This window comes from Cucumis melo, chromosome 6 (assembly GCF_025177605.1).
Source record: "Cucumis melo cultivar AY chromosome 6, USDA_Cmelo_AY_1.0, whole genome shotgun sequence".
NCBI classification, from domain to species: domain Eukaryota; kingdom Viridiplantae; phylum Streptophyta; class Magnoliopsida; order Cucurbitales; family Cucurbitaceae; genus Cucumis; species Cucumis melo.
Genome location: NC_066862.1, coordinates 36,824,265 through 36,835,124, shown reverse-complemented (window position 1 = coordinate 36,835,124; position 10,860 = coordinate 36,824,265). Strand labels below are relative to the sequence as shown.

At 30.0% G+C, this 10,860-nt stretch overlaps 2 long non-coding RNA genes across 2 annotated transcripts; one reads left to right on the top strand and one right to left on the bottom strand.

Annotated features, from left to right (window-relative positions):
• Nucleotides 1-925: 925 nt before the first annotated feature.
• Nucleotides 926-7,516, bottom strand: LOC127150053 (uncharacterized). Its single transcript, XR_007821983.1, has 4 exons — nt 7,247-7,516; nt 6,435-6,535; nt 1,653-1,994; nt 926-1,577 (listed from the first exon to the last, which is right to left on the bottom strand). It is a non-coding gene; the product is annotated as an uncharacterized LOC127150053 (long non-coding RNA).
• Nucleotides 7,517-7,723: 207 nt separating this feature from the next.
• LOC127150052 (uncharacterized) lies at nt 7,724-9,881 on the top strand. The gene is made up of 3 exons (XR_007821982.1): nt 7,724-8,329; nt 9,509-9,530; nt 9,617-9,881. It is a non-coding gene; the product is annotated as an uncharacterized LOC127150052 (long non-coding RNA).
• The last annotated feature ends 979 nt before the right edge of the window (nt 9,882-10,860 follow it).

The window sequence follows — 10,860 nt, the reverse complement described above, 5'->3', positions numbered from 1 at the left end:
TAATAAATGCGGTCCAAAAAATATATGGTAAATAAATATATCAATTTTCGTATATATCTTTTATTTTGATAAATGGTAAGGCCAAATCTGTCCACAAAGTTTACTAAATGTTATTAATGAAAATAATTGAAAATTTAAGACATTTTTGAAATATTGTAGTAGTTTAATTTCTCCCAATTTTTCAATAAAGAACAACTAAGGGTGTAAGAATAACCTGAATAACCTGACAATTGGATTACCCAACCTATACTACATAGGTTGGGTTGGGTTAGTTTAAAATGTTGTTTGGATTAGTTTAAAATGTTGGTTGGGTTGAAGATTTTGGTCTTTTTTTTTCTTTTTTTTTTTTTTTTTTTTTTTGAGTTGGGTCTCAGGTTAGATGTTGGAAAATTTGGTTCAATCCAACCCAACCAAATTAATAATAATAATAATAAGAGGCTTTTTGGTGCATAGGTTCGGAATCAAATGCCGGGAAATTAAATGCCTATGGGCTTATCTAATGGGGTTTTGATGCCTGGGAATTAGAAATGTCTGTGTTTGGAGTGCAGGATTTGGAAATCTAGGTTTGTGCAAGATTTGGAAATCTGGGTTTCTGATGCATGTGTTTGGATGTTGGTTTTACATTCTTGGGTTTAACTTTCTTAGTTTTTTTTTTTTTCTTTTTTGCGAATTGTACATCCTAAATTTTATTATGTATCAATTATTAAATTGAAATGTTTTTTTTTTCAAATTATGTACCTCTAATTCAATTTCTATACTTTACTGATTTTTCATGACAATAATATAAAAACGAGAAATTTTAGCATTCAATAACAATAATTTTGATCTAAGTTGCATTAACATGGTTGCTCTAATTAGGAATATTACAATCCATCTACAAAATATAACAAGTCATTTAAAATTTGATGAGGTTTACAAAAGTTATAGTTAAGCGAGGGGTCTAGTTTGTTTCAAAAGTAAGCATAACCAAAGGGTCAAACAAAAGTGAAAGTCAAGTAAAGTTACTTTAGTTATGGTTATGGTTGCCTTCCTAAGATACGCATGCATTTTCTGTACTTCCATGCTGCTGGGTAGTCAAGGAATGCGTGCAACATCGTGGGATCAGGTAACAGAGACTTGGCTACAATTAAACAATCATCTAGGAATACTTTGTAATTCAGCATATAATCATATGTGTAGGGATGATTCTATTTCCATTTTTTCTCTCTGCCATGCAACAATCTTTCTAATTTCCTTGGAAGTTTCTTGCATACTTGCGCGAAATGTGTCCATGAGGTCCCCTGAACATGACTGTCTTTTCTTACTTGGCCTAGATGATCCTGCATCATGCGTCATACTTGTTGGAGTGGATGGCATGTCCTCCCCCGAAGGTGGCTCGAGTCCATGTGGATTTGGAATATCAAAGTCTTCAAGATTAATGTCCATGTCATCCTCCTCAGTATCTCTTGCAGTCTGTGAGCCCATTTAACGGGTGTCTTACATCTACCACCAGTAGCCCTATCTCTACCAAACACAATTTCCAAGTCATAGAAGTAAGAAAATGGTTTGTTTAGTAGGCCTCAAACATTGGGGTGTCCCTACATGGAGTTCACATATGTAAGTATAATATATTTTACTTTTATAGAAAGTACGAATTATATTCATCTTCTTACCTTTACCCAGTCATCGAACACGAATTTCTCTGCCTCAATACACTTTCGTTTCTCATTACAGCCAAATCCATTACACGCTGGCCCCATCATCTCTGCTATAACAGTGTACTGCTTCTTTAAAATGTTTACTCTCGACTCTAGATTTAGAGTCACTTGTATGTTGCTTCCAGGAATTTTTTCTTTCATTAGTTTTTGTACTTGTACCAAATATCCCAAATTGAATGTTCCATTATCAACCCTCCAGCCACCTTCCTCCACTAATTATAGTAAGCACTCAACTAACGCCTCATCCTCAATGGTTGTCCATCAATGCTTAGTGGCTTTTGAATTTGTCGATGCCATCTAAATTAGCACATGAATTTTATAAAGTCAATGGATACAAAATCTACAGATTGATATATAGATAACTTAGTTCTCATAATTTAGAGGAAACCCCCATGTATTTTTTACTCCAATTACACAAAAAAAAAAAAAATAGTTCAAGTACAGATCATGTGATAAAACAACAAAATTATATAGGAAACTAAAGTACATATATTAGTCATACATTATTCCAATCCTCAAACATTTGGTCTGCAAGATTATCCCTCCATTCAGTCCAGACATTAGTCGTTTCCATAAAGTTTATATTCTCAATCTTCATCTCGTTTGAATCACCTTCACAAGATGTGGCTCTTCAAATGTTGCCTCTAAACCCATTTCTCTATGTATCAAGTTATGTAAGAGGCAACATGTCGTTATTATTTTACATTGTATGTTAACGGGGTAATAAGATCTCCCTCATAGAATGGCCTACCGACCCTTCAATGATCCAAATTCTCTTTCAATAACGTTTCTACTAGAGGAATGCCTCATGTTAAATAGCTCTTTCGGTCATTTTGGTAGGTTTCCTCCACGCCATTCAGTTAAATAGTAACGTTGACCTCGGTATAGAGGGAGAAATCCTTCAGCATTTGGATAACCAGCATCACACAAGTAGTAGTAACCTGCTCATGTTGCGCCCATAATGAATTATTAGGGTACACCATATTAAATGAGCATATGGTCTAACACCAATGTGCGGGGAGAAAAGAATGCATCATCTTACCCTTTTGAACTTTTAGTGACACTACATCTCTAAGTACCCTCGAATAGGATGTAGACCCTCCCCATCTAGGCATGACAAATATGAACTCACCATTTTGCGAACTCACACCATGTACATTTTTGGTAATGTCACCCTTTCTAGACTTATACCTTGGACGATCAATCATACTTACATTCACTTTGATGTGTGTACCATCTAATGCATCTAGACAATTCTGTCAAGGGGCAAAAGACATTTTATTCGTCAAATCATAGAAGCACATATCCACTGTAAAGTAGTGGGGGGTCGATTATATACTTGAAACCATTGCCACTTCTCGTGCGAACATGAATGGGTCACTGGATCAAGTTGCTTAAAAAAGATTTCATGGAGTCTAAGAACTGCATTAAAAATAGCGTTGAAGTGTCTTGACATTGTTTCACCAGACCTTGCAAAATGTCGTCGAGCTACCCTATTCTTAACATCGTGTGCTACAATATGGAAGAATATTGCAACCATCTCTTCAACATCCACATATTGAGTGGTTTCCAATCCCCCTCTTGTTCTTAACATAGTACACAAGATAGTAAAACATCTTTGATCCATCCGTGTACTCTCTCGAAAAACTATATCACTTTCATGAATTAGACGAAAAAAGTTAAGTTGCCTAATTGGGTGTCTTAAGTGTGGTGATTGGTTTTCTATTCTTCTGTCTCCAAGTATCATTATCAAATTGAACATTAGCATCTATTGTTGTTGTGTTGTGTAAATGACAGTAAGTATTGCAATCAACTCGTTTGGTTCTATGTCCATGCTATTTTAGTACTTTAATTAACGATAAGTTCCTGACAAAACAAACACAATTGAGTTCTTAGTACACGAGGCTCTTGAAGTCCTAATAATGTTTGTTTCCTAACATTGTGTTCCCTAACACAACAACAATCTACTTTGATGGTTCAAGTTCTTTTGTTTTTTTTTTTTCTTAATTATGTAACTCTTTCCTCTATATAATTTAGTTATGAAGTTTGAAAATTTTCTTGATTGAGTTTTGATTTTAGAAAAGACAATAGTGTTTTTTAAGGAAAAAACTTGTGAGACTTACTTGATTTTAATTTAGCATTGCTTTTTAAAAAAATACAAGATTATCTTCTTTTACAATTTTTTTCTTCAAAACAAAAGTTTTAAAAAAATTGTTTTTGTTTTTTTCTTTAATTGTGTAACTCTTTACTCTATGTAATTTAGTTACGAAGTTTGAAATTTTTCTTCATTTAGTTTTAATTTTAGAAAAGATAATGGTGTCTTAATTGATTTTAATTTAGCATTGCTTTTTAAAAAGTACAACATTATCTTTACAATTTTTTTCTTAAAAACAAAAGTTTAAAAAAAGTGTTTTTGTTTTTTTAATTATGTAACTCATTATATATGAAGTTTGAATTTTTTTTTATTTAGTTTTGATTTTAAAAAAGGCAATGATGTCTTTTAAAAAAAAATATTGTGAGGCTAACTTAATTTTAATTTAGAATTGCTTTAAAAAAATACTAGATTATCTTCTTTTACAATTATTTTTTAAAAAACAAAAGTTTTAATAAATTGTTTTCATTTTTTCAATTTATGTAACTCAATTTAGTTATGAAGTAAAACAAGTTTTTTTTTATTTAGTTTGATTTTAAAAAAGATAATGGTATCATTTAAAAAAAAAAAACTTGTAAAACTTACTTGATTTTAATTTAGCATTGCTTTTAAAAAAAGTATATTTTAATTTAGCATTGCTTTTTAAAAAAAAAGTATATTATCTTTTTTTACAATTTACCTCTTAAAAAACAAAAGTTTTAATATATTGCTTTGTTACAAATTTACCAACGTTTTAAAAAGTTAGTAATAAGTTGTTAATTTACCTTTTGTTTTAAAATCCAAAATAACAAAAATCATAGTAAGAAATTTGTTTTCTTCTTTAATATTTTTAATCATTTTTTTACTACATATCCATTTTCTGATATTAAAAATTTAATTTTATATGAAATTTAAATTTTATAATTTAAGTTTGCTTTTCTAAAATAGGTTAAAGCCAATCATTTTTAAAATTCAAATTTGTACAAAATCTCATGTACTTAGTCAACATTATTATTCTTTATATAACAAGCCAATATCGCATCAGTCATAGTTATTTTTAGGCAAATTTTTAAGAAAAAAGTTAGTAACACTCATCCCTTTTGTTTCTATAAGAAATCAGAATTATTGTTATTCACAAACAGAGATTTCAAGTGAGTATTTTTTTTATAAAAAAACATGTGTAGCCCTCCTGTTTAATTACTACAAGTGAACAATATAAATTAACTTAAAAAAGAAAAAAGTAATCTTACAAATTAAATTCCACACAAAGTATTCTCAAAAGTTAAAACAAATAATTTGACAAATATAACACAATCATAATATACAAAACATGAATGTACTAACAAAGAAATTAAAAACGCAAAAGTTCATATACAAATGTAGGAAAGAAAAGAGCATATTACGTAATGGTGTGTGTCTATGCAAGGCTAAGACAAACCTACAAAAGAAATAAATAAATAAAACAGTCAATGAAATGAGATAAGTGAAACTAGTACAATTGAGCTTACTTCTTGATAGTTGAAAAACAAAGAAAAGTCCACATTAACAAAGTAAAATATACATACCCAAAAAAAGTATCAAAGAACAATGAAAAAGAAGGAAAATAATAGTATAAGGAAAAAAAAATAAGATAATAATATATATAAAACAAAGTCTATATAAAATAAATGTAAAATAGGTACCACTCAAAGATATGGGAGAATGTTATGACCTCACGTCAAAGAAAGTAAATTTTAGATACAAACCAAAGAGGTTGTGTGTTTAAAAATGAAGGAGAAGTGTTATATTTAAAACAAATGGATGTTTGAACTAATAAATTTTTCCTTTCAAATCACTCAATCACCATTAATAAATGAAAAAATAATAAGTACTATGTATTAAATACAAATAAAATAAAATTATGATTTTCAAAATTTAAATGTCTCAACTACCAAAAGTAAACATTAATTTTTTTAATACAAATATAACTACCTCATATATAAATAAAAATAAGATTTATAAATTTAAATCTCTCTCAACTACAATTATACACTGTCAAATCACTCAAATTTATTTTATCAAATTTAAATTTCTCAACTACCAAATAAACAAATCAAGGGTAACCAAAATATTTTAAAACTTAATCAACACTAAGACTACACAAACTTGATTTACAAACTTTGATTTAGAAAAGTAATAAAAAGATTAAAGCTCGATGTTTTAAAACAAACAAATAACCAAAATGTTTCACAATTGCAAATGATTTAAAAACTTTAATTTAGAAGAGTAATAAAAAATTGAAGTTTGATGTTTTAAAATAAATGGTTAATGAGCATCTAAGCTTCGTACAATCAAAAATTCACGATCAATATAATGTTAATGCAATGCACACATGAAGAACCTAAGATCATTATTATTAAATTCGTAAGCAAAAATCAAGTGAAAAATCGGTTACTGAGCATTGTTTTTATGCCTTAACTAAAAATTATCATAAAACAAAAATGTAATGTATTTTCAAAGGGCGGACACAAAAAGAAACATCACAAAATTAAGCTATTCGTCATGAAAAAAAAAGAACAATTTCGAAAGAGAACAAACTCTTGAAACAAAGTGCAGATATAACTTACAATTGTATTGATCACTCATCTGCTCCAACTATGGTTCCCTTCTCGCTGACATAGATACCATCAAGGAACTTCCATATATCCTTGTTCTTGACATAACATTTCTGCAAAATAAGGCAAAGAAACATGGTTCATAACAAATTCACGACAATGCATGGGAAATATCCTATCGAGTGCAAACTACTCAATGAAATTTGAACCAAGGACAACATCTAAGCATGCCGCACTAAAAAAAATGAATTAAAAACAATAGTAACTCCAATTCCAACTTGTTTTTCTTTTCTCTACAAGAAATAAACTTTTCAGTAATAATAAGAAAGTAAGCGAGAATCAGATTATCTAACACATACAAAAAACTGCCATGGAGAGTTATAGTATATCACTTTCTTATTTTTAATATATTTATTTAGAAAAGTAATAAAAAATTAAAAAAACAAAAAACAAAAAGTGTATCTTGCAATACAGAATAGAAGGAAAAAGAAGGAAAAAAGAACCTTACTGAATTCTAGAAAAACAAAAACAAAAAAAAAAAAAAAGAGAACCTTATTGAATTACATAAAAAAAACAAAAAAAAAAAAAAAGAGAACCTTATTGAATTACATAAAAAAAAACACAAAAAAAAAGAACCTTCCAACAAAGAAATGCATGCATTACAGAAAAGAAAAAAAAAGAACCTTACAACAAAGAAATGCATGCAAAACAGGAAAAAATACAGAAAAAACAACCTTACAACAAAATGCAGAATAGAAAAGATAGAACAAACAAAAAAAGTGGAACAAAGCAATACAGAAAAAAAATGTTAAAATAGCACAGACCCGTGAATAAATCTGTCTTTTCTCCGCCGGGATTCGATTTCCTTTTACTGTTGCTTCTTTGTATGAGAAAAAGAAAAAGAGACCTCAGTCGAAAGATTCTTGACGAAAGAAGAGAAATTAAATGAGGAGATGAAGAGACGTAGAGGAGATGAAGATGCTAGGGTTTGAATGAGAACGTGAAGAAGAGATAGGGAGAGAGATGATGAGAGATCTGGAAGAAATTAAGAGGATAGAGATTTTTTTTCTTTTTTTATTTCGTAAAAATGTTGAAACCCCATAATTTACCCCTTTTCTTAATCCCTTACATTTAGACTGTGGGCCAGACGCACTTGATTCCAAAACCAAGGGCCAAACGAGACCCTGGGTGGCAGATTAGCATTGTAACCCTACACGCGTTTGGTACTAGGGTTATGGAAACCCTAGTTTTAGGGTTTCCATAAACCCGATTTTGCCATCCCTCCATTTTTCCATTTAATGCATCTTCACCCTCTTTCTCTTTTCAGTCTGCCTCTCCACTTCCCCATTCAACGCGTCTTCACCCATCCCTTCAACCCGTGTTGCCTTTTCAATTTCTCTTCAATTGTCGAATCCTACTTGCGCGCTTCTTCTTTCATCCTCTTCTTCTCCATGTTTCTCTTCGATTCGGAGTTGAAATCGGTGTCTATTGTGTCAGGCGACTTAAACCCCTTTCAATTTCGATGTTGTTCTTATTCTTCTTCTCCGTATTTGCATTTTTCCCTTTACACGACGCGGTTACTGTATCTATATCTCTGTTCACCTTCTCTCTCACTCTCTGAAACCCTTCACGAATTTGTTGAAGGCTTGCCTGAAAGGTTTCACCTCCAAATTCGTTTTGGTTTTCAGCTTAGGGTTTTATTGACCGGTGGGGAGTATTCCTTGCCTCCAAAATCGTCAATCACATGTTGGGTTTACAAATTTGAACTCAACTTGCTGCTCCACTTGCCGATTTGCTGGTAGGTGTTCCCATTGCCAATTTCTCTTCGCCTTCACTGATTTTGGAGGGATGCTACACGCCACAACCATTTTTTATGGCATTCGATGAGCTTGGGGCATGGTTGGGAGGTATATTTTCTGTTTTGTATTTTTTTAAAAACGAAAGTCGATGATAAGTACAATTTGACAATATCTGAATTTGTTTCTTGTGCAATGGTTTTGACCTTTGATTCTGTCTTGTTTAATGTTGTTCTTTTTTTTTTTTTTTTTTTGCCTTTGATTATGTCCTATTTAATTATGTTCTTTATTTTTTGGCTTTGATTATGTCCTCTTTAATGCTTTACATATTATTCTTCATAAATTATGTTGCCAATCGGTTGTATATTTCCTCTACTTTATTTTGGCCTTCAATTCTGTCTTCTTTAATGGTTTACTTAGTTTTCTTCATAAATGTATGTTGGCAATAGCTTATATGTTTCCTTATATTGATGGAACCCTTATTCTGTTGCCTGATTTGGGGTTTAGGTATTATGTTTGAAGTTTTTTACACACTTTTCTTGTATCATTGATCTTTTAGGTTAAAAATATATGGCTGCATAGAATCTCTGAGTTCAACATTGTTTTGTCTCTTCCATCTGTTTAAATTGTCTCTTTTTGGTGTAGATTCCAGTACATAGTCTTTGACTGCTTGGACTTTCATATGCTTTTAGTTTGTTAGTGCAGAGATTCCCTGTCTTTTAGTCCTTTATTTTATTGATGTATGTTGCAGTCTATTACTTAGTCTATTACTTCCCTCTGTATTTTTTGGTTTGTCTTCATTAAAACCATCCTAACTTTCCCCATCTTCCCCTATATATTCACCACGTTTCCTCTTTTAATTTATCACTTCCACTTCTGTTTCCTGCATTCTTCTCTCTATTTGTATATTCTCCTTGGTTAGGTACTTTTTTTTTTCTCATTCTCCTTTTAATATGGCTTCTTTTGTATGTATCGTGTTTTCCTCTATTGTATTCATGTTCTCCTTATATGCTTCTGTCCTCCTTTCTCACTTCCTTGGATGTTTCTAATGTATCAGCATTGTCCATCCTCGTGTTTGTTATTTTCTATTTACGCGCGTTCTATTTATTCGTCTATCTTCTTTGTGTTTTTTCCATTCCCATTGATGTTTCTACTACTATGAAATTCCATTCATTATTATTTTGAATGGATTTCAAAACTCTAAGGCTACCAGTTTAAAAACAAAATTGTATTTTCTTATCCTTTCCATGATAATTATTAATGACTTTATTCATTTACTATTCATTTCAGGTCCTATTGGCCGTCATAGAAGGTATGTATACGTACTATTATTTCCATTCTTTTCTTCCATATCGTGTCTTATGTACAAATCTTAACAATGTTGTTTATCTTATGTAGGACGTTCCCATCCACGAGTATATTCTTCTAAGAGTTACTAGTATATTACAATAGTACTATTGTAATGGCCGTTTGTAGGCATGGTTTTGTTATTTTCATATTTTATGGTCAGTTACACTTATGATTATAATTTATTTTATATTGTTACAAACTTTAATTTTTTGTTTTTTTCTTTTCTTTTTACTCGGTTTTCTATAAATTTGTTAGTGTACATTTTGTTCAACATTGTTATTATGCTTCAGTATACGCACTATTTACTATCAAATCTTCTTTACCTATTTTTTTAATATGCACGATCAATATATGTTTTTCTAAAACTAGTATCTTCATATTATGCATTTAACTACTATGAATGAAATTAGTGTAATAATATTGAACACAATAATCGAGTAATGTATATTTAAAATTAATTAACGTAAAATCCTATTTTCCATAATAAATACCAATTTACATCACTCCTTACCCTTATCATTCGGAAGAGTAAATAAAGGGTCATACTATGTTACAAAGTCAATGAAATAAAATTTGAATTCCTTAACAAGAAAAATTTCATAAAGTCTACACATGTTAGTTCTTTCTGATTATTTCATACCATGAAACAAATATGTAAAATGAATGTTCACGTTTTCAAATTGAACCCCTATTTGTTATTTTAATTTGTTTAAAACACGTTTTCAAATTGAACCCCAATTTGTTATTTTAATATCTTTATACTAGTAACCCTAAACTTCATGATTCACTAAATTAAGCTATTTCCACATGCGTACAAAAAATATCTTCACCGTTTGTTTTATTGTAATTTCTTTAATACAAATAAAATATTGCCACTAGTACAAATTTGGGTTTTAACGACACTAATAATCAAAATATTGTATCATTAAAAATAAAAAAAGGATGGGTGGAAGCAAAATGTGTCGTTAAAAATAACAAATGCAGAATTTTTAATGACAGTTTTTGTGTCGTTATTTAATTTTTCTTGACATAAATTTTGCGTCGTAAGAATAAACTCCAGCAATTTTTTTTGATCCAATGAAAGGGTAATCTTCTAAAGGTAAGAGGTCGTAGATATAACATTTTGTCATTTATTTATTATTATTATTATTTACTTTTTTATTTTATTTATCTATTTTATTTTATTTATTTTTATTTTATTTTGAAAGTTGGATTTGAATTTGAATTTAACCATTTGTTTTTTAAAAACAAAAACAAAAAAAATGAATATCACGTCTCCTTCCTACCTATTT